The sequence below is a fragment of the Periophthalmus magnuspinnatus genome, chromosome 21 (assembly GCF_009829125.3).
Source record: "Periophthalmus magnuspinnatus isolate fPerMag1 chromosome 21, fPerMag1.2.pri, whole genome shotgun sequence".
Taxonomy (NCBI): Eukaryota; Metazoa; Chordata; class Actinopteri; order Gobiiformes; family Gobiidae; genus Periophthalmus; species Periophthalmus magnuspinnatus.
In genome coordinates, this window is record NC_047146.1 from 7,453,920 (window position 1) to 7,477,446 (window position 23,527).

The following is a 23,527-nucleotide window of genomic DNA, read 5'->3' on the forward strand; positions in this document are numbered from 1 at the left end:
ACGCAAACTTAATCAGCAAACTGCAAAACAACCGCGATGTTAAGGCCAGATAAGAGCTATCATAAATGAATAAAAGACAGCCTTAAATGAATGCTCCCATAAAACAATGACACATAAAATATGCCGTGAGCCTTCATGCCTGTTTGGTTGCCTTGACAGTGATATTAATTAGATTGTCGGACATTGTCAGGCTGTTTGTACACTGCGCAGAATAGTTGGAGGTGAGGTATTGTATTGTATGAGGTCTATGGGGGATGACATTATGTGTTTCTGCCTCAACACTTGATTTATAGCTTCATTTGGACCGGGCTTGTAAGAAACACATCCTGCTGCAGCCAGAGCTTTAGTGCATTGTAGTCTGAAAACAAAGGAAGAATAAAATTGATCTTTGTGGACACACACAAAATCAATGGATGGCTATTTCCTGTTCCATGGCATGTTAGTCCGACTGACTTGCTCAATCCTTGAACTTTCCTTGTCTCCTTGTTGGGTGGAAAAGGAGAGGTCTTCAGAGTTCAGTGGAAACTTAAGATGATGTCATTGTGGATCCTTGGATCAGATGTTTCTGTTTTCATTCTCTCATGACCCTGAAAGGACCTCACTGCTTCCATGTGCTCATAGCCATTATATAATAATGATAATAACAACTCTGAGTATTGCATGATTTGACCATTTTATTTGACCATAGTGTAATTCCTTAATTGTGATTAAATATGTCAATTAAAAATGTGGTGTAGCTCAGTGGGTGCAGCTTGGAGGTTGGCTGTCTTGGTTCACAGCATCTGCAAAGGCTTTTCCAAGAAACACAATAAAATAAATAACAGGATATGGTAGAATCAAGATTTCCAGCCATATAGTCACGGCGGTAAACAAAAACATGTAAAACTAAGCAGTTACTTATCCGGTGTTAATATTTGGACAGCGGAATTGGTTTGATTCCATGTGGTTAATCATTATTGCAGACAATGCGCCGGTGCCGTTTGTGTGGAGCATTCTGTTCTCTAACAAGGTGATTATGTTCCAGCACAATACCAGCACAGTTTTGTTCAATTGTTTTTTCTGTGAGTCTGGCTAATAGCCAGCGGCTCCGTCCTGACACATGGAGCGCAGGCTGCACTATCAGCTCCCTCTCCTCTTCCTGTCGGCGTTCCCGGCCGTGACTGAAGCAAGTCACTCTAATGCAACAATGATGGTGATTTCTGTGTGCTTATCGAGGCGAGTAAGTACTTAAGCAGCTGCTTGTACTTTGATCCAATTTGCTTCCTGAATGTGTGCCTGCTTGTGACAGTAAACAGGCCTGCCTCACTTGTCATTTGCTCAAAGCCAAAGCAAATAGTTCACAGGATAATTGTTTGCTCATTTCTTTGTTCTGTGTTATACAGTAGCTCAGTTAACGCCGCAGTTCACCAAAGTGACAGCCCCTCTGAATACGGGGCATATTTCACATACCAATTTGTATGTTACGGCAATGGGCTGTAATTCAATAGTGCCAGAAGAGCTCTAGAGGTTGAAAGGAAACGATATAAGTTGAATACAGCAACCTTTAACATCATTGTGTGCTCGACTCATCTCCAAGGACAGGATAGATAAAAGATGATCAGTAAGAAAATTGATAGCACTGATTTAATAAACATCCCTGAAATGATCTGGGTGACCTGCAGGCAACGCAGCAGTCACACGCACTCCTCCCAGGTTCAAGAATCAAGTGCGATGATTCATTTGAGTGACTGGGGTAGTTGAGTTTGATGGATCATTCCTAAAAGCATCATTGCTAATCTTCAGCTCCTCTTTTTTAGGTTATTCACAGATCAGTGGTTTTTCCAGCTAATCCCGGGCCTGACGCTGCTCTTGTCTGTGTACATGGTATTCATCATGCCCTGACAGCTCGAGTCCTTCAGACGACAAATAACCTTCAGAGAGGCGCGGCAGGCGAGCAGTAGGTGCGCACTTATTTTGGATACATTTCACAGTGGAGTGGGAAAGCTGCATGGAGAGATGTATGGTGTCCTTGTTGGGCGCGCAAAAGATGGACCCCTCTCCGTTTCCTCGCATAATCATTCTGAGCCTCAGCCATGCCTTCGACAACTCAATCAGACAGCCCTCTACCTGTAAAGTGGCTGGGTTGATTTGATTGCCATTTTTATTGGATCCCGGGCACATAAATCAAACCAATGGGGACAGCCGTACAGACGTGACCACTCGTCATTTGCCAGTAGCCTTGGAAACATTGTTTCGGAGGCCGCGTGGCTGTCATCAGAGGTAAATCAGGCCTCCCAAGTTTCTTTCCTCCAACGCCAGAGCACAGAGTTAAATCATCTTGAAAATTGATGTCACTGTGCCCAAGTGTTTTCACCTATCCCTTAGATAGAGTCCCATCAAGTGGTGACAATGTCAGCACTTTTACCCTTTCCTCAAAAAGGATGCCTCCTGTCCTTTGGTCTGAAAAGGCCTGCTGAGGCTGATAACACCCAGCTCTGAAATATAATTGAGACACTTTGAACTACTGAACGGTGACAGGCAAATATGGAATAGCCATCTTATAGTTTGTAATAGGATTTGATCAATTAGGCATAAATATCACTTTGCACAACTAGCAGGTTGGTGTTATTATTTTGAGCTCTGTTTCTGTCAAATCTGTTCAGCAAAGTCTGTTCAGTAGATGCAGACGTCCTCCTGATGTGGATAGAAAACAATAGTATCTTAGGAACTTTCCTTATGTTAATCACATCTACCTTCATAGAAGTAATGCAATACTATAGGACAAAATGATGGCTTATATAATAATCGAATAATAATAATAATGTAATATAATAATGGCTTGGCTTTAAACTTCCAAAAGTGCCACTAAAGCCCATTATTAAGTCACTCCCCACGCGCTGTGTTAGTATGAGCTACTTCTGTAGCCACAACTGCCCAGGGGCTGACTGACGGAAAGGTTGCGGTTAATCTCTGCCAATCTCTATTTTCTGCTGAGTGTGTGCCCCAGTTTAGTTAAACTGAGAGCATGTCTAATTCTTGTTCATCACCAAGTACTGTCTGGTGAGCTATTTGATTCTGTGTGAACTGATTAAGTCTATCATGTCCACCAGCGCTTACAGTGGGAACATATTAGATTAAATACAGGTAGCTAATTTCCTCCTCTGCATGGGTGAGTGGGAGTATGAATGAAAGTGATGTAAAATTAATTTAGACCTCTAAAATTTTGATCACGCCAAGGCTATTTTGGTTCTCATGATGACAAGTAATGGGGGGTTGTTGCTTTCGTAACCTCACAATATTACAGCATTTGCCTATGGGGCTTTCAGGATCAATTTCATTCAGCAAAAATATCACTTGATCTGTAAAACAAATTAGAAATAATAAAAGCCATAAAAATGCAGCCAAGCTCTATTGAGATGTCCCTTCCAGCCATGTGTCAAGTCTGAAGACATTAATGATACACGGAGGGGAGAAAATTACCATCTCGGATACGTCCGAAACAGTAAACTGGTAAACAAGCTGGCCGTTAGGAGTGGGGATGATTTGAATCAACAAGGGTGAACAGATATGGATACTAGGCGCATTAGTGTTAATAGGAATAGATTATGGAGGGATTTCGTGGAGTGACCTTCAGTGCACTAATTGAAATAGTATTCCGAGTCAGCAGTGGAGTAATCAACTTAAACACAGAATCATAAATCATCATGAATAGCGCTGTCACAACCAAGCCATTAGCCCTGTGTTTTTTCCCGGGCAACCTCATGAAAATATCTGCCACACCGATCCGTAGGTTAATAGGAACAGAAATGGCATTTAGAGTCTATTTGGATCAGACGCAGTGTGTGCTTGAAAAGTAGAACTTTGCTAATTTGCAGGTAATGTGAATTGATGTAGTACGAGGTTGAAGATAGTTCAGGCAACGAGTCCAGCTGCGCAGTAACTGGGCACATGCACGAGGGGTGATAACCGCTCTGCACAGCACACCGGAGCACACGGCTGTACTGTGGGAATGAGGAGTCCGCAGCAGCACGATATGTTATCAGCCAAGGGTTAGGTAATCATGTTGGCTTAGCGTGACCTTTGTCTTTTCTTATTAATTTAGCCTGACAAATACGCAGTAACTGACGGCATCTTGAGGCTACACTCACACTGACGAGCCTAAACAGAAAGAAGAAGAGTGAAAGACATATGAAAGGAGTACGGCTCATAAGATTTAACTTCTTCCTGTTCTTTTTGTTCATTCCAATAATGTCAAAACACAATAGTTGTATTTGTGTTAATTGTCTGACTATTTTGTTTTTGGCTATTTAAATTAATGCTAACAAAATTAAATGGCAGCAATAAATGAGTAAATAAATAAAACCATGATGGTAACATGTGATGTGAGGCTTGTACACATGTGGAGTGTTATTTCTGAGACGACAACATTTGAATCACGCACTTTGTCCGAGTTGTTTAACATCTATATTAGTATCAACAAGTGCCCTGGTCATAAATAGCTTCTTAATTGCATCTAAAGTGAACGAATTAGATACTAAACAGTCGGTTAGCGTCAGTAAAACGTCTTTCACACAACAATAGCCAGCCAAACTTGTCAGAAATGCTGATAAGAGGGCCGATCCGAAGCGCTTGCACGGCATTAATCAAATAGCAGGTCTAATTAAAAGCGGTTTAAACAAAGCTTTTTTTTCTAAATGTTGCTCAGGTATGGCAATAATTTTTGATCAGCCAAGCCTGGAAGACAAATAATTAGAAGTGCCACGGCGGCCTGATGAGTGATGTCAGCATCTCCAGTGACCTTCCCCTGCTAATTAATTTTCATTCCAGGGAAAAAAGAGCCCGTTGTTGCACATTATTAATTGAGTTCATGAAAAGATGCACCTGATTAATTTTTGTTGATAATACTTGTCATTCTGGCCAACGTCCGTAATCATTTTATGGGTTTTCATCTTAGTGTTTTTCAAAGTTGATCTAAGTCATCGTTACTGGAGATTAATTTGTTCAAAGTAGGACTGGCCTGTCCTGGAAGACAGCAGAATCTCACTGTATCTTACTTAAACATTTAAGTATAATATAATAACATTACTGTTTACAGTAAACATTTAGTACACTGACATTAAATCATGTGATCAGCCCACAAATAAGGCTGTACTGAACAAAGCGTTTACGCTACCTCTTCCACCACTGTATTAAAAGTTAAAAGGCGTAGGCCTATATCAAAGTCAAAACTGCTGAATATTTTAGATACATTATCTTACCTTTCCTCTCCATTAGAAAGATGAATATGAGAATGACTATGAAGAATTTTGTGACAAACTAACAAGAATAATAGATAAAGGTCCAAAAATATTTCAGACAGATTTATGTGCTGTTGTTGAAAAGACATAAATAATGTTACATGACAGGCAATATCCGCGAAGTTTGAAAACCTTACAAGCCAACTTTTATAGGCCAGACTCTGCACCTGCACTTCATTATTGTAAAGTTAAAGTTTAAAAAGTGGATTTAAAATCTGACACTAATCACGTGTAACTTTGATTGATACATTTTTAAAATTTGACAAGTCACATGTTACAGGATATCGTATGCATTTTACAACACTTTGAGGGTGACTTTTACAGCCCTACAAAAGTTTGTGGTGGATTTTTGGAAACTTTATCAACTGAGAGCTGCACAACACATGATCTGCTACTGCTACAATCCTGACATTATGTTTTGCGCTTGTTTTTTAGTCCTGTACAGTTGGGGGATTTGTATTCACGTGGACTGTGGTAGTTCACTTTTCGTCCAAAGCATGTTACTAAGTTGCATACTATGGTTAGGTTTCAAATGACATCGCAACATTCTATAGGCCAATAATATTCACTACAGATGGGGGGGAGCTAGAATGAATATTGTTAAAATGCAGGTTCATGTTGTGATACAGTGCGTTCTTGGCTCTAGTTATTAATAGAAATGATCAGGTTCAATATTTGTGCTTTTACCTTTAAGATATTTCATGGCAAAGTGCAATGTAATCAATAGGGAAAAGTGGTTCTTGTCCCCCATCTGGGACCAAAATATCATCCTATTCAAGAATCTGAAAACCACCAATTTAAAGATTCTGAAAATGTTACCAGAGGAGTCAGAGTGGCACAGTGATGTAGTGGTTACTCTGCTCACCTGGAAAAGGCTGCGTAGGTCTGTATTCTAGGGTTGATTTCAGTGGTGTTTGCCTGTTCTCCTCATCTCTGTGCGGGCTTCCTCCAGGTGTCAGGACTCCTAAAGAGATTCTGAATCCAAGTGAGACTTTCCTGGATAAAGAAAGATACATTTATGCAATACTGGGTTCACATTTTAAACACTCCTATTTTCATGGGTTTAAGATGATGTTTAAATCAGACACATCTGTACATTAAGTTGTAGCCTGCTGAATTTGGGAGGCAGACTGAACATTTAGGTGGGCAAATATAGTATAGAGATTTTGCATTGACATCATTTTATTTGAAAAATTGCCCCTCAACATTCCAGCAGGTGGCACTGAGGCTAAACTACGGGTATTTCTGCCTCATTTTTGTCCACGGAGCTGTTGTTTTCGCCCCACTATAATTATGTCCTCAACAGACGCTCTCAGAAACATGTTATTTAAGGAGAGAAAGGTAATTAATTCAACTGTACGATCACAAAATCTGTATCAATGATGAACGTTAGCTTAGCCGACAGTTAGCTAACCGTTAACTTGTTTTCTACTAGCATACGTTTTACCTGATTTCCTTGTTTTAGAAGTCAGGTGCAAACTAAGTATTTAGCAGAGTTGTAGAGTTTTATACCTATTATCAGACTGTACCAGCTCTTTCACATTTTTGATTTAGTGTTTTGAGCTTTTTACAGAAGAAAATGTCATTACTTTGTACCTGTGTCAGTCCCAACGCCTGTGACGTCATCCGCAAAACCTCGCGCGCGGGGGTTTGATCAGTGATGAACAAAAAATAAAAATAATAAAAAATTTAATTAATAAAGATAAATAATTTTGAAATAATAATAATAAAAAAAGATTTGACCGGGTTAAAAAAAAAAAAAAAAAAAAGCATTTGGGAGGTCATTCCGCCTTTGTCTATAGCCAGAGCTTGCTGTACATGCATTATTTATGGACAGTATTATTAATTACATGAACCACAAAGTTTAGAATCATTTTTTCGGAGTCGTCTATTTCTTACTGAACTTATGAAAGGACCTGACCCCCAGCCTAACTGCGAATTAGGATACTTTAAAACACTGGTCAGCATTTGTGAACTTTACTCTACTGTTATTTTTGGCCACCTTGAAAAATACAGCAGAGATACAGATACGAGAGACAATGCGTTGTCGTGGTGTGCTTCTTTTGCGCTTTTAACTTTAAATTGTGTCACGTGACAAATGTTTACCTGCTTTCTTGCTTGCGTGCAGCAGCTGTTGTTACGTATTAGCAAGGAAACGTTTGCATCACTCCACGCACTGCTTTGTTCTCCAGCTTGTCTGCACATCTTTGAGTTGTAATTTCTTTGGCTCTTAAGAGTGATCCATTGAATTCAGTTGAGTTTTAAAAGAGGCGTCTGAAGCAAGGGCAGGGCACCAGGTAAACTCACCTCACCCTTTTTCTTTTCTGTTCTTTTAATTAATTCAAATATACAATGAGGCTTAAGCTTTTACATTCACATTCAGAGGGCATTATGTATTAAACAAATATAGGCAAAAGAATAAATGCAATATTACATTTTATATTTCAAATTTTGCACATAGAGCTTTTGTTTTCAAGGCTTTTGGGTTTCTTTTCTGCTTAGGTGATTTCTGCAGGTTGGAAATGACACAGGACTGACATAGCAATCTAGGCCAACTTAAATTAGTTATATTTCTAAATAAAATGTAACCTACTCTTTCCTGTAAATGCACTGAAGGAGCTGAACATAAAAGTAACTCCTCAAAGAAGCCCTCCCCCTAATAATAGATTCCATCCATAACATAATAAATATGTCGTTAGAAAATGGCTACGTTCCTCAGTCCTTTAAGTATGCTGTGATTAAACCCCTTTTGAAAAAACCTAACCTAAATCCTGATGAACTAGCCAACTATAGACCTATCTCTAATCTTCCCTTCCTCTCAAAAAGTCTAGAACGAGTGGTCCCGCCACCTGCAGGACAATAATATATTTGAAAAATTTCAATCTGGATTCAGAGCTCACCACAGCACAGAGACTGCACTGCTTAAAGTAACACATGACTTACTACTAGCTGCTGATAATGGGCTGGCTTCAGTCCTGGTCCTACTGGACCTCAGTGCAGCGTTTGACACCATTGATCACAACATTCTACTGCAGAGGTTAGAATGTGACATTGGAATCAGAGGGACCGCCCTCAAATGGTTTAAATCCTATCTATCAGATAGGTACCAGTTTGTTAGTATAAACCAGAGCACCTCTCCCTGTTCTAAAGTAGCCTGTGGTGTTCCACAAGGATCTGTGCTTGGTCCAATCCTATTTGCTCTGTATATGTTGCCATTGGGTAACATTATCAGAAAACATGGCATTAATTTTCACTGCTATGCTCATAACACTCAGCTGTACTTATCAATGAAACCAAATCAGACTGATCAAATAGATAAACTCAGTGCCTGTGTGAAGGACATCAAAACCTGGATGACCTTGAATTACCTGCTCTTAAATCCTGAAAAAACAGAGGTCATTGTCGTTGGTCCCAAAGGTCAAAGAGATTCTCTGTCGGACCAGATAATCTCACTCGACAATGTGAATATAGCTTCTAGCCCTACTGTAAAAAATCTTGGAGTCCTATTTGATCAAAATCTCTCATTCACAGCCCATATAAACCTAGCTTGTAAAACCGCATACTTTCACCTGCGAAATATAACTAAAATTAGAAATATTTTACCTAAAAACGATGCTGAAAAACTTATCCATGCATTTGTTACTTCCAGACTTGATTACTGTAATTCTCTGCTTGCCGCCTGCCCCAAAAGTACTATAAGGAGCCTCTAGTTGGTCCAAAATGCAGAGTCCTAACAGGAACTAAAAGAAGAGACCACATCAGTCCTGTACTAAAATATCTGCACTGGCTTCCTGTCGAGCTTAGAATCAAATTCAAAGTCCTCCTCCTGACATACAAAACCCTAAACGGTATGGCCCCATCCTATCTGCAAGATGCTATTGTCCCGTACCAGCCAAACAGAGCACTCCGCTCTCAGAATGCAGGACTATTAGTGGTTCCTAGAGTGTCCAAAAGTACAGTGGGAGGGAGAGCATTCAGTTACCAAGCTCCTGTGCTATGGAATCAACTCCCTGCTGATGTTAAACAGGCCCCCACAGTCTCTGTATTTAAGACCAGGCTTAAAACCTTCCTCTTCGGTATAGCTTATGACCAGGTTACTTAGTGAGGGAAGTTAGGAAGTGACATTAAAACCCGGGATAAGACAGGCTGCAGTAGGAGATAACTAGCTGGGGGAAGTATGGCAACCTGAGCACTATCCTCTGCTTTGTCCTATTTTGTCATCAGCAATGCTATTCACATGTTGTCCCCTGTCCCACTTCCCCTGTGGAGTGTAACTCTTTCAGATGGCCTGATGACAGCTGGACCCTCTCCTCCTCCCCGCCTGGCCCTCCTCCACCTGCCTCCCTCTCCTCCTCGCCTGGCTCTCATCCTCCTCGCCCGGCTCTCCTTCTCCTCGCCTGGTCTTCCTCCTCCTTGCCTGGCTGATTTTTCTTGTTTTGTCTGATTTTTCCTGTTGTTTGATTTTCCTGTGTGTTTTTGTGTGTAGGCAGCACGGTGGCTGAGTGGCTCATGCCTCACAGCAAGAAGGTTTGGTTCGATCCCCGGGTCACCCAGGCCTTTCTGTGTGGAGTTTTGCATGTTTCTCCCCGTGTCTGGATGGGTGTCCTCTGGGTACTCCGGTTTCCCCCATCAACCAAAACATGAACGACCTTCGAGACAACTGTTGTTGTGATTTTGGGCATTACAAAAATAAAATGAATTGAATTGAATTGAGTAACCCTAGTGTATGTAATAAGAAGGTCTCCACAAACACAGGCAGTAATAACTATATGTCAAATGTCCTTGTGTAATAATCAATGGTAATAATATCTTATCCTATTTTTTCACAGTGGAAATGGCTTTAGTCTCCTGTGAATGCCTGCGTTTGTGTGATAAGCTACAAACGTACAGAGGTAGGTTTCAACATCATTAAAAATTAATAATCCTAAAATGGCTGCTGTGGATGAAAAAGTGTAATTGACATATGCCAAAGTGCTTCATCGTCATCTTTTGAAATGCAAGATGTCACCGAGCGAGTACAAATGCTGTTTTTAATGTGTTTAATGCATACATGGGCAGCTTGTGTTCTCAGCAGGACCAAATTATGTGAGTGGCCATCGCTGTCACCGTTGCCAAACTATTAATAGATCTGTAATTATGGTTCTCAAATTGTTGATTCTCTCCTTCCTCTGTGGTATTTGATACGCTCAGCACAATGAGGAAATGAATTAGGACTAATAAACAGGTCTCATGATTCGCTCTCTAATTGGAGGATCATTATATTTCTTCCACAGAGATGCCCACAGCTAACGGCTTTAACAGCACTATTTCAAACAGGACACAGAGAGGCCTTAATGAATACTCCTGTGACTTTACAAAGGGAAGCACATATTCTGTTTTTATCTTACACGTAGCTTCCTGTAATTGTGGGACTGAGGTGCAGTGCTGCTTCTGTTGAAAATAGCATTAATTATACGGGGTTTTATCCAGGTTAAAGGGATGAAAATGTGTGAGGAAGTTTTTGTTTTAGCACTCAAGCACACTTTTGTTCAATAGACTTGACTCCTTGTCCTGGGATCAAAGACATTTTACTTTTTACCTTGCCTGTGTTATGTCTAGAGTCTAAATATAAAGGGGAAATGAAGGCCAAGTTATATCCACGCAAGCCAACGTTATGATCACCTGCCCTGTCCTCTTTGCCACAAACTGTCAAATAAAACTTGGCAATTTAAAATGTTTTTTGGTATTTAATTTTCCTGTAAATGCTCAATTTGATTGGGTCTCATATTAATAATATAATAGTAATTATTTAGACAAGTTATTATTGAAAATCATGACCACGTTATGCAGTAATTTGTCTTAAATTGTGCATGTGATGCCCTTTATGACCCATGTTTCTTCTTTTATTCAGGCTTGGGACTTACAATACAATACGACCACGCTGGCCTGTGTGATGTCCATAGACTGTGTAATAGAAGCAGACTGAGTTAGTTCAACGTCACCCACAACGTTCGGCTCCAGCCAAATGAAGCTCCTCGAGGCTAGCAGTTATGGGGAAGAATTTGGAGCTGTGTTCCATGTTTGGAATTCCGACCGCGAGTATTGTTCAAGGTAATGCCCCTTCCTGCCCATACCGCTGGTTTAGGAGCGACCCCAGGGAAAGAAGGCGCCTCACTGGTCTGTTATTAATCTTCATGTCTTGATTTACGGACAAAATAGCCAAACAAAAATACCAGGATCATGTAGAGCGGGTTAATACGTTTTAAGGCCAAAATGACGAGTCTGACAGCAGGAGTTATAGAGAGAGGGGTGACAGTTTTTCAGTAAAAAGTGAATTGGAGACAGCGTCAAGGCTCACGGGTTAGCAGCTATGTCCATTTATATATACAGTCTATGGTGACATCACATGGTTGTATTGGATTCGTCATCAAAATTGTAAAGCGTTTAGTTATCAAAATCAAATTGGCTTATTTTTGCTTCTAAAATTCTCACAAAGATTAAGAATTTACTGTGACTTGAAATACTACAGTCACATGTATAGCCGAATAGAATACATGCGGACAATAGATGTGCAGGCAGTGGTGGAAGAAGTGCACCGTTTTGTTACTTAAGTAAAAGTACAGAAACTGGAACAAAAAAATAGTCAAGTAAAAGTAAAAGCATTGCATGAAAAAATCTGTTTGAAAATGTACTTAAAGAGTAAAAAAGTCAAGTATTTCGCTCATATTTTGAGGTCTTACAAAGCTTCGAATGTAGTGATTTTGATAAAGATTCGTGCTGAATTTTGTTCAATAGAAACAGTTTTGTTTTGGGTTTTTTTGGTATTTTCTGTTTGCTCAAATTATTGCTGGTAAAAATAAATCCCTCAACCTTTTCAGCAGCAATAATTAAAAAAATGCAGTGAAGTAGAAAGTATAGATGTCTGCTCTCAAATGTAGTGAAGTAAAAGTAAACAGTATCCATTTTAAAACTGCACTTATTACACTTAAAGTATTTTCCTTTACTACTGTTACTTTGCTACATTCCACCACTGTGCACAGATCCTCAAAGGCTGCCTCATATCCGCGACTTGTTAAACCAATTTTGTACCAACAAGCTTAAGAGACGTTTCAACTCCCACACAATGGCATATATTTGTTGCATCAATATAGTACAGTAAGTAAATGTCTTTCCAGCGCAAATGAAATGCGTGTTCAGGGACTGTGTTGAAATCTCCGGGTGCCGTTTTGTCCCATCAGTGAAGTTGATAGAGTCATTAGAGAGAGAGCAGCGTCCGCTTTGGTCCCTGTGTCGTAAATGGCCTTTAGGATTGTGTGGGTGCACTAGTGTTACCTTAGAGCACTCCGCTAAAGCCACTTCAGGTCAACACAGAACGCTCAGGTGACAGAAACATAAGTATTAACAGTGGATATTGTGAATTCGACACATTTTCATCAAGTCAAGTGTTATATTCCAACTGCAAGGATTTTCAATATGACCTCCTGTGTTAATATAGGCAGCTTTTCTTTATCTATTAGTGACAAACGTGATTACCTTTGGAAAGAGTGCAAAAAGCAAAAGTGCTGAAACGGACTAAATGACAAGCTGGAGGAGGGCTGGGGTTTTTGCATATCACAACTCCTCGGTGGCTTTGAGAAACGGGGTGATAGAGGTCAGCTCAATATGCATATAATAATTTGGGGTTACATTCAAAGTTTAGGTTTTAAGCCTCTTGATGAAAGACAGCTATGAATAAATGTAATCTTTTTCATTTGGTCATTTGCTGAGGACTATGTAAAAGTCTTTGTATGCTCTTTAACTATTGCAAATCCTTATTACTCATTCATTGTCACTCTGAGACACCTTCAGTTAGATTTCAGATATTTATTTAAGAACTCATTGCAGACTTTTTTCATTGATTTCATAGGCAGTGTGGTTACAGTGATGGATGGATGAAAGAGAAAAGTTTGCGCTGCTGCTGGGGAACTTATTTGTCGACTAGTGAAAATGCTCCGGTACGAGGGCAGACTGACAAAGGACTGTGTGCCATTCATCTGCTAACCTGCTCAAGGTGCGCTGGTTGATGTCCTCCTCCTTTGGTGGGGAACATATGTCCACAGCAGCTGTGCACTGTGAATAGGCAGTGATTGTGTGCAAGCTAACTGCATTCCTGGGAGCAACGCCAAGTTTGAGTGGAGTGAGCTGTCCCATTTCTTTTCTTTTTTCAGTCCAGCAGCATCTCCTACATTCCACCTGATTTACATGTCTCCTGTTCCTCAGACAGTATCTGTGGCTCTCTGACCAGAATAGCACAAAGTTTTAGGAAGATGCTGAGGAGCAGAACTGGAGACATATTTCAGATGCTTAAGGCGTGTTGAGTGGAACAGCTGTGGAGCTGGATGCTCCCTGTGACACAGTTTACAGAATACGTTCTAGTTTATGATTCTTGTTATAATGATATATGATGTGTGTTTTCCTCAGACATGCCGTGTCTCCTGTAGTGGGGAGACTATTTCTGTGCTGGTCACTGCACTGTGTTTTCTGCATGTGAAGCTACTCAGACTACTTCTTATTGCTAATACAAGATGCCCATTGGCACTCTTACTGGTGATAATAGTGACTTAACTTCTTCCTGCACTGTGTACTTTTTTACAATAGTCAAAACAAAAAGATTACTATCAGGCTTAAGACCCATCTGTCACTTGAAATGATTTCAGCAGAGAGATTCTTCTCCAACTCTGTTAACGGTTAAATAATTGAACAACTGGATGTTGTGATTTTTGGCAACACTTGTCCTTTGGCGTCTTGGTTTACACTTGTAATTGTTATCAGACTATCACTCCGGAAAGCCGATGAGTGGTTGAAGCCAAGCTTACACAGGCAAATGGAAATCTCATTTCTGCTCCTGATCTGATGATGACCACAAACAAACAATGGATTCTTTGTGATATATTTACTTCAGGCTGACCTCTCTCCATCTGAAGGAACAAGGACATCCACTGGAGCTCCGAATCTGGATTCCAAAATAACAACAAGCCCCCACCTCCACCAGCACCTTTTCATTCTTATACTCAACACAATCAAAGCCCCTTACTGCCTTTTCCCTCATTGTTTAATTTCTACTGGCTATCTTTGCTATCTCTACTGCTGTTTCTTATCTTTGACCTTCAGCTTGTTGCATTGTCGTCACCCCCCACCTCACCACCACCTCACCCCACTACCTGCCCTCCTCCTCCCCACCCTCTCCCCACACACACACATCCGCACACATCCGCACACATACGCACACAGACGGGCGACCTTCACAGGGGTGTCATTACTCCCCTGACCCATTTGACGATCCCCTCATGTGGAATGTGCATATGCCCGAATCGGCGCAGATCCGGCACAGTATGGGGCGAGGTGAAGTACTTACCGAAATATGACTTGACACGCTTTATCAAATGGGGAAAGATGAAGACGAAACAGCTGCTGGTGCTGTCGTAAGCAATCTGGCCGTGATTGAATAAAAGTGTCAGGAAAAAGGGCCGCTTGATGGTCTTTTGTTCTACCCCCCCATCCCGCTTGATGTTAGTTTGAGCTGTCAGGAGGGAATCACAGCTGCGTGATTTATCAATACTTGGAGTGACCTTGCAGCCACGCCGCTCCAGTGAGTGTGTGTGTGTGTGCGCGCGTGTGTGTTGTTGTTTTCCTCCTATGTGTGTGGTTTCTGGTGGATTCGTGGAATATTTTCAAAATAGTTGGCACACATGGACAAAGCTTTGGCTGGACTTGGAACAGAAATCTCTCCTCTCTTAGAGGCACAGTGAGTGGATTGTTCTGCCAACAGGATAAGAGTAGTTTCACCCTACATCACAGCGTCCAGCAAGTGTTTTGGAGAAAGTGTCTCTTTTAACTAATACGACTGAAGTTAAAATACTCAAAGTTCTGGTACTTTCTTCTCTTGCCATAGCCTGTCCAAAATTGTGTTTCACCTCCACTACTTTCTTTGAGATGTGCGTAAGTGAGCATATAGTAATAGTTAAGATACAGGGCATAAAGACATATGCAGTAAATATTCTACCATGCAGAGGTCAGGTCTGATGGCCACATTCCCCCACCAAGGCCTCAAAATGATCCAGATGTCAGTAAAATAGACAAAAATAAAGATATGATCAATTATATAAAGAGAGTGGGGAGGGGGAAAAAACTAAAACCCCATATTTAGGGCTTTAATATCAGAGTACCCAGAGAGCACCCACAAAATAGGTGTCTCCTTTTCCCCTCTTTAGAACCTGTCCACATTAGCATTTCACCTCCAGCTCTTTCTTTGAGGTGTACTTGGCCATGCCTGTTTGCGCAGCAGCCATTGACTGTCTGTGTTGTGATTAAGCAGATGTTTTATTGCAGACTGGAACAGTCATTACTGCCATAAACCCATCTGTGGAATTGCTTTTTATGCAAATTAACAATGCATCTGCATAAATAAAGTTCTAATGAACGCCTTTCTGCTAAGCTCTTTGATTTTTAAGTGTTGGTAATTGTGAACAAGCAGGTAAGCAAAGATCAATGTACCTGGCAGAGGCAGCTTTGTTTTTCAATCCATTTTAATTTCTATACAATATGGTATGAAAACTGTTTATAGATTTTCTAATTCATTCACTGTTTAAATTGTTGTTTTATTAATTACATTTGTACAAAGCCACGCGGTTAATTATTGACATATCTAAGATTCACAAATATAGCTGTAGTTGCACTGAGTAGCTGTTTTTGCTGTAGGTTACAAGGGAAATAAAAGAAAATCTGCTGCTACCGGTTGATTGGGAACTAGCGAAGAGTAAAGTTTGCAGGAGAACATTAGGCTTGCTGCTGCCGCCGCCGCCGCTGCTGCTTTATAGATCCCTTTGTTGTGAGGGTGCCAATGGAAGCTCATTAATTTCCCCTGGTTTTAATGGGCGAGTAGTGAACATGTGGCAGGAGTCGTCTTGGAGGGACCCACGTGAGGCGCACCTCTGTTGTTCAAGGGAACGCTGTGTTTTATTTAATTGCGAAAGTGTCCCATAGCTATTTTTTTTTTTCATTTTTTATATTAGCCAAATTGTTTACTATTTTGTGGATTTTATTATTGTCTGGTTTCAGTTCGTTTAGAACTCCTAAACTGCAATAATTCAGATTGTGATTTTATGTCAGATGCCCTCCCTATCAGATGTGACCTTGTCCATTTAACAGAGCTTAAAACCACCACAAAGAGTAACCAGTGTTTAATATTCTGCCTTTATAGTTCTACATTAACTTGTGGATCTTCATTTTTTATATTTTGATTAACGTGTTTGTTGCTTTTTTCATAGAATCCACAAGACCACGTCCACTGCTACGATATCACCCACTCCTCTTACTCATCACAAGGTAAAACCGTACTACTGTGGGAAAAATACTGTACTGTTTATCATCGCCAAACTTTACTTTAAAACATCTTTATAATGTTAACGTGTGTATTGCACCTCTGGAGTCGTACAATGAACCATCTCATGCCACCACGAACCGCTCTTACCTCGCAAACCCACATTTTAATAAAGAAATTCTTTGTTTAATGATTAAAGGAGTTCTGAGACATGAGTGAAGGGTGAGGGGGAGGAGGCTGTGGTGGTAAGTTCAGCAACGAAAAAAAAAAAGCTGTTCAGGATGACAGCAGAGTATTTTGTATCTAGCCCTGTAATTTGTTAAAGTTACATTAAAGCGGTGGGTCAGGGTCAGGGTTAGGTAAGGTTCGCTTTATATAATCTGTTTTAGTGTTATAGAATTTTATGAACTGACTCGTTTACAGTTTGACTACATTAAATGCGTATGACAGGTTCAACCATTTACATTTAAGATAAAAAAAAATTTAAAAAAACATTTACATTTTACATTTTTTCCCCTCAGTTTGTCAATTTTTTACGTTTCAAATTTCACTTCCTGGTTTTAAATCATGACATCACACTAAGGAATACCATGTCTGTCACCTAGCAACCGAGGTATAACTCATCTAATGTACAGCAAAATTATTATCTGACTAATAAAATGATAAGAAAACACATTTATTTTGTTGAAATAATATTTAAAGTATCAGAAAAAGATGTGTTTGTCGTGCGTAAATTGTGTCGACCTTTTGGACATATAATATAATAAGGAACTTGCTACTTCCTGTAATTTTCAACGTATTTTTCTTCAAATTTCTTCAACTTTTCTTCACAAATTGTTCCCTGATTGGTGTAAAAGTGTCATTTATATTTAGAAAAGGTTTTATCCCGCTGAATTAAGTAAAAATCATAGAAACATCCAAACCTGTCATACGCGTTTTAACTGGCAGCGTTCCTTTTTTCTACTGTATAACGAGGTCAGTCATTTTTTTAAGTGGAAATGTTCTCCCGGTCTTTCACCTCCATTTTAGCACCGAGATTTCAGGAGATCACAAAATAACAAACAAGGGGTTACGCTTCTCTGTCTCTCACTCATCACCCGGGCTGAGATCTAGCAACTTTTAGCATAATGACTTTAGCGGGGATGCCGTCTCTGCACAGTCCATCAGCCCGGCCATCTCGCAGATTAAATTATGTCTGTGGGCATTAAAGCTCTGATGCTGTATTTGGGCAGAGCGCATGCATCCATTTGCAAAATTCCATATAACAAAATTAAAAACATGGACACCTATGGAAAATGGCTTGGCACCGGGCACTTAAAACCAACCACTCTAAACAAGCTGCTGACTAATGCATTTGTAATCATTTCTGTGATCAATGTTAGATACTATGCAATAAGATTAATCAGCCATATGCAAAACTGGGATCGGCTTATACAAAGTGAAAGGAACGGGGGAGGCAGAGATAAAAGAGTTGAAAGAAATAGCTGCACTATTATGTTGAAAGCCAGTAAACACAAGCGCACCTGCATTCTTCCTCTGCAGTCTTGTGTGTTTGAGCGGCGCCGGACCGTTGTTCTCCCTCAGCTGTGCTTTGGCATCTGTGCGTGGCCATCTCGCCTCTGAATAGCCGGCTGATTATTCCAAATCTAAGGGAATATTCAAACAAGGCCCATAATGCATTCTTCCATATGATTCTCCAGAGCGCAGGCAGCTGTTCGGCAGCTTTCACCGCCACACTGCCTCAGAGAGGGACACATTTCTACACTCAATTAATAGGCCCCATTAAAGCGGAGAGAAGTTTGACTAATGCATGCTGGGAATCTGTTTGTCTTTTGGAAGAGGACACAGTTAAAAACAAAACACACATGGAGAATACATAAGGCCTGCTCACAGATTTTGAAGTAAGAACAGCAGATGTGTGCTGAAGTGCTGCTGTACATCTAGAAACATTTGAAAATACAAAAAATATATATAAATAAATAAAGCTAATAGGGATGTATAGATTTTAATTCTGGAAATGTGAGATCCTGCAAGATACATATAATGAATTAGGCCCATGGTACAGTTAATACCATTATATTTGTTCTATTATTATTTCTTTTTCTGTAATCTCTGCACAGTAACTATCAGTATGTTCTTCCAAATTGCAGTTGTGTGTGTCATCCAGATTACATGCAGGTCAATCTGCCGAACCCGCCCATTGCAACGATAAGACATTAATGACAGGAGTGCCAGCTGAATGAGAGTGAAAGAATGAGTGAGGATCAGTGTCTCTTTGTGCACCTCCGTTTGGCCACACAGTGATATGAGAAGCCGCGCTGAGCTGCAGCGTCGGCCGAGCTTGTAAAGTTCCACTGTCTGATGAATTCTTTCAGTCTGGCTCCGAACAACGGGGAGGTTGTTTGTCCAAGGGCACACCTGTAAGGTGCTCTTCAGTGCCCCGCTGCTGGACTCAAAAGCCAATTATTGCTCTCAGAAGATAGAGCAATGTCAACTTCAAACGCAGCACATTCTTCAGGCAGATTAGGCTGAAATGATCTTTTATTATTGGGGCCTGCAGGATGAATTGGACTATTTGCTGCTCTGTGTGCTGAAATACAAGACAGTATAAATTGCAGAGGTATGTTTGGAGTCGGGCTGACACAGTGTCTTTATGAAGGGGCAGCAGAGAGGATCAGATTAAGAAGCAGAACAGTGAGTGTCTTTCAGAGGGCCACTACTATCATCTCTGTCTTCTTGTCCGCGCCTGTTCAGAGGTTAAATGAAATGGCTCTAATAAATGTTTTGGTCTGGCTGATGCGCCCGGCCAGCACTGAAACAAAAATAGTGTGAAGAAGAATCCCGCTGTAAGATCAGAGAGAGGAACAAATGGAGGGCGGGAGAACTATGTCAGCACATTACCAACATTAGAAACGGACTTGTTTTCACTTAAAGCTCAATTATACTGCGGCTTCCAGAAACAATTATATTGATGAATGCTCTCGAAGTTACTGTAATTAAATTATTCCATTTAATTAACAAATTATATTGAATTTCCCCCCAGAGAACGGCATTAGCCTCATCTGCTGTTCACAAACAGAGTTCTCTAATGTTGTGTGTATGGAAGTGATTACTAGTGCCTAATGAAATGGTGTCAGATCAGATAAATGCTACAACAAGCCCTTTTTGTAATCCAGCCAAACTTCAGATGAAATAATAAAGCCCAAGTACAATTATTGATTATGTTTTTCAAGGACAGCCTTTCTGAACTGACAGCCAATGCGTTTGAATCCACAAAGCCTTCACTAAAACAATGTGTACAGGCCCGTAGTATTATGCTTTTAAAAACAAACGTTATAGTGAAAGTTTATAGAGACAATGATTACTGAATGTAACGTACCAGTGAAACGGAGAAGCAGAGACTATTGTGTGTATAGTCACTCTGCGTACAAGGTAATTACATACAAGTGGAATCCATTAACCGTCTTACTTTGATGGTTCAGCAGTAAAAAGCCACAGGACTGGAGAGTGCAGCTATTTTATGTTGGACTGCAGCTGACCAATGCCCTCTGCTGGTCACTACAAGAACTCCACACATGTGCTCCAAGAAGTGTGTGGAGTTGGATCGCATACTGTATTTTTTTCAGGCTTGAATTTGTGTTTTATTGTGTTTTTCTGATTATTTTTGTACTAATTTGTAATGCATATGGATTCTGGCGTCTAACCTACTTGCGTTTAGTTTTAATATGAAAAGAAAATGCCATTGGATCACTGTTTAGGAAAAGCTAGAGCCAAGAATGACAGTTGGTTGCTCTTTGAGATAGGACATCCATGGACTTAAATTACATTTTAAAAGGTCAACACATGACAGGCAATTAGTCAGCTCCTAATTGGATGATCAGCAACTATTTATGTATTTTACACTTTTGACTTCAGACGGTGCAGTGTACGCAGCAAGAATATATAAGGCAAGTAAGCTGAATGTTTGGACAGTTAATCAAAGGTATTTTCACTATTACAAAACTTAAAATAAATAACCACAAATAAAACTACAATTGGAGTTATTTTCAACGTGTTCACTCTCTTCATGTCTGTTTATCCTGGTTTAGACCTGGTTCAGGAATGATTTAGGCGACAGTAGATCAGTTGGTAGAGTCTTTGTCCACTAATCCAAAAGTTGACAGTTTGAATCCCACTTCCACAGATGAATGCTGTTGTTGTGTCCTTGGGCAAGACACTTACCCTATCTCGTCTTTGTACACTGGTGTATGAATGTGTGTGTGAATGGGTGAGTGGTTCCTTAATGTAAAGTGCTTTGAGTGATTTGAAGGTGGGAAAATGACCTGTCCTCGTATAGCCCTGGTTAAGCCCTGGTTCAGTCCTGGTTTAGTCCTAATTTAGTTCTGGTTTAGTCCTAGTTCAGTCCTGATTAAGCCATGGTGTAGTCCTAATTTAGTCCTGCTTCAGTTCTGCTTTAGTCCTGGTTTAGTCCTAGTTTGGTCCTTGTTTAATCCTGGTTTAGTTCTGGTTCAGTCCTGGTTCAGTCCTGGTTTAGTCCAGCTTTAGTCCATCTTTAGTCCAGCTTTAGTCCAGCTTTAGTACTGGTTTAGTCCTGATTTAGTCCTGGTTTAGTCCTGGTTTAGTCCTGATTTAGCCCTGGTTTAGTCCAGCTTTAGTCCAGCTTTAGTCCATCTTTAGTCCTGGTTTAGTCCTGCTTTAGTCCTGGTTTAGTCCAGTTTTAGTCCTGGTTTAGTCCTGGTTTAGTGCTGGTTTAGCCCTGGTTTAGCCCTGGTTTAGTCCTGGTTTAGTGCTGGTTTAGCCCTGGTTTAGTCCTGGTTTAGTCCTGCTTTAGTCCAGCTTTAGTCCAGTTTTAGTCCTGCTTTAGTCCTGGTTTAGTCTTGGTTCAGTCCTGGTTTAGTCTTGGTTCAGTCCTGGTTTAGTCTTGGTTTAGTCCTGCTTTAGTCCAGCTTTAGTCCCGGTTTATTCCATCTTTAGTCCTGCTTTAGTCCTGCTTTAGTCCTGCTTTAGTCCTGCTTTAGTCCTGGTTTATTCCAGTTTTAGTCCTGGTTTATTCCAGTTTTAGTCCTGCTTTAGTCCTGCTTCAGTCCTGGTTTAGTCTTGGTTCAGTCCTGCTTTAGTCTTGGTTCAGTCCTGCTTTAGTCTTGGTTCAGTCCTGGTTTAGTCTTGGTTCAGTCCTGGTTAAGCCCTGTTTCGTCGTCTCGTGGCAGATGTTCTCTTCAGGCTCCAGTCTGTAGATCTGACTCTGTGTAACTCACCTGAGTGAGGCAGTGGAGAAAAGCCTGACAAGTCAATTGTGTTTAGTTAAGCTGATGTCTAAAGCTGCTGCTCTGTGATCTCCAGGGGGCAGCACGTGGGATTAGAGATTCTTCTTCACAGCTAAGCCAAATATCAGGAGAATATCCAAGGCTATGAAGAACAAAGACGAAGATAAAAAACATGGTGTCAAAGTTCCCACAAGGTCACACCCAGAAGCAGCAGCGCACTCCGAGAGGATTCAAGTGTTTTTACAGAAACGAGCCGCTCAACTGAAGGCAGACGAGCATGAAATCACGCCAGTTTTAAGAATAAAACCAGAACTCAAAACAGATAACTCAAAAGGGCTTTATCTTATCAAACAAATCATTAACGTGGAACCTGGAAACATGGAAGAGAACCTCATTGAAGAACAGATCTGCGTTTTCTGGACACGGTTTGTTCTTTTTGATACTTTTGAGTGGGACCTTTAGCCTCATTGTTCGGTTTGTTTGATGTATACTGGCCTCTACAACAGCATTTTGATATTGTGCGGATTAAGAATACAGATTAAATTATCTGAAAGTGCGATCTCTGTGTCCATGGGGTAGAAGCGAACGATGAACAGCTATCACACGCTAGCAGCATATTTAGTCGACCTTTACCCCACTCGTGAATTGGACACTGTGAAGCAGAGCATGATGATTCAGAGCGACACTTTTGCCTGTTTGTTTGAGATATTTGAACCTGAAAATGCTGCGCAAACAAAACGACTTGATCCCACTTTTCCCGACACAAACCAGGCTACGAGCAGAGCAGCATGGGGCCAACTTTGGATCTTTACTTCTTATAGGATAGTGATTTAGGAGACATTGTATTTGAGACCTCTTGATGTATTCTTACTCATTGATTTCAGATTTGTCATGTTCAGAATTGGCAGCTCTGCGTCGGCCAATCGGTCTAATCACTTTTGAAAGTGCCTTTGTGAAACGAGGCCCCAGACCGACACAAATGAAACTTTGGATCTTCTTGATGCCTCTTTGCTATAAGTGACTTGGAACTAGTCAGAGTGATACTATTTTAAGGCTGCGTTTTAGAGCTTGTCTCCAGGGAGATGTTATTACTCCGGAGTATTCCACAGTATGGCATTAAATGTATCTACAAAAGTCACTGACACTTTTAAATCTTCAGTCGCTCCTGTAATTCTTAAGTTATACTCACCAAATTTTAGCAGAAGATAAACTGAACCTTCTGAGATTTTTGGCGATATATACGGTTATAATTGTTCACTTACACTTGAACTTATCACTACTTAAACTAGGAGAAGTAAAAATGACCTAATGACCTGTCCACCATTTTCGTTTTCGCCCTGAACAGCCCGATCCAACACACTTTACATAACATTTAAAGCATTTCCGGGCTTATGTCTCTTATTTGATCCTCGATATTACGTTTTAAGTCGTTTATTGTCTGAGGTTTATTCACAAACACCTTTTCTTTAAGATGGTCCCACAGGAAGAAATCAGGACTAGTCAGGTCTGTGGAGATCACATACTGCCCCCTGTCTTTGAAAAACACTTATTATTCCTTTAATGGCGTTTACGCTCGGGGCATCTCTGGTGTTAAAATGTCGACTTTAACACCGCTGGGTTTGTGAATTTGACCCATGTGACTCAAAGTA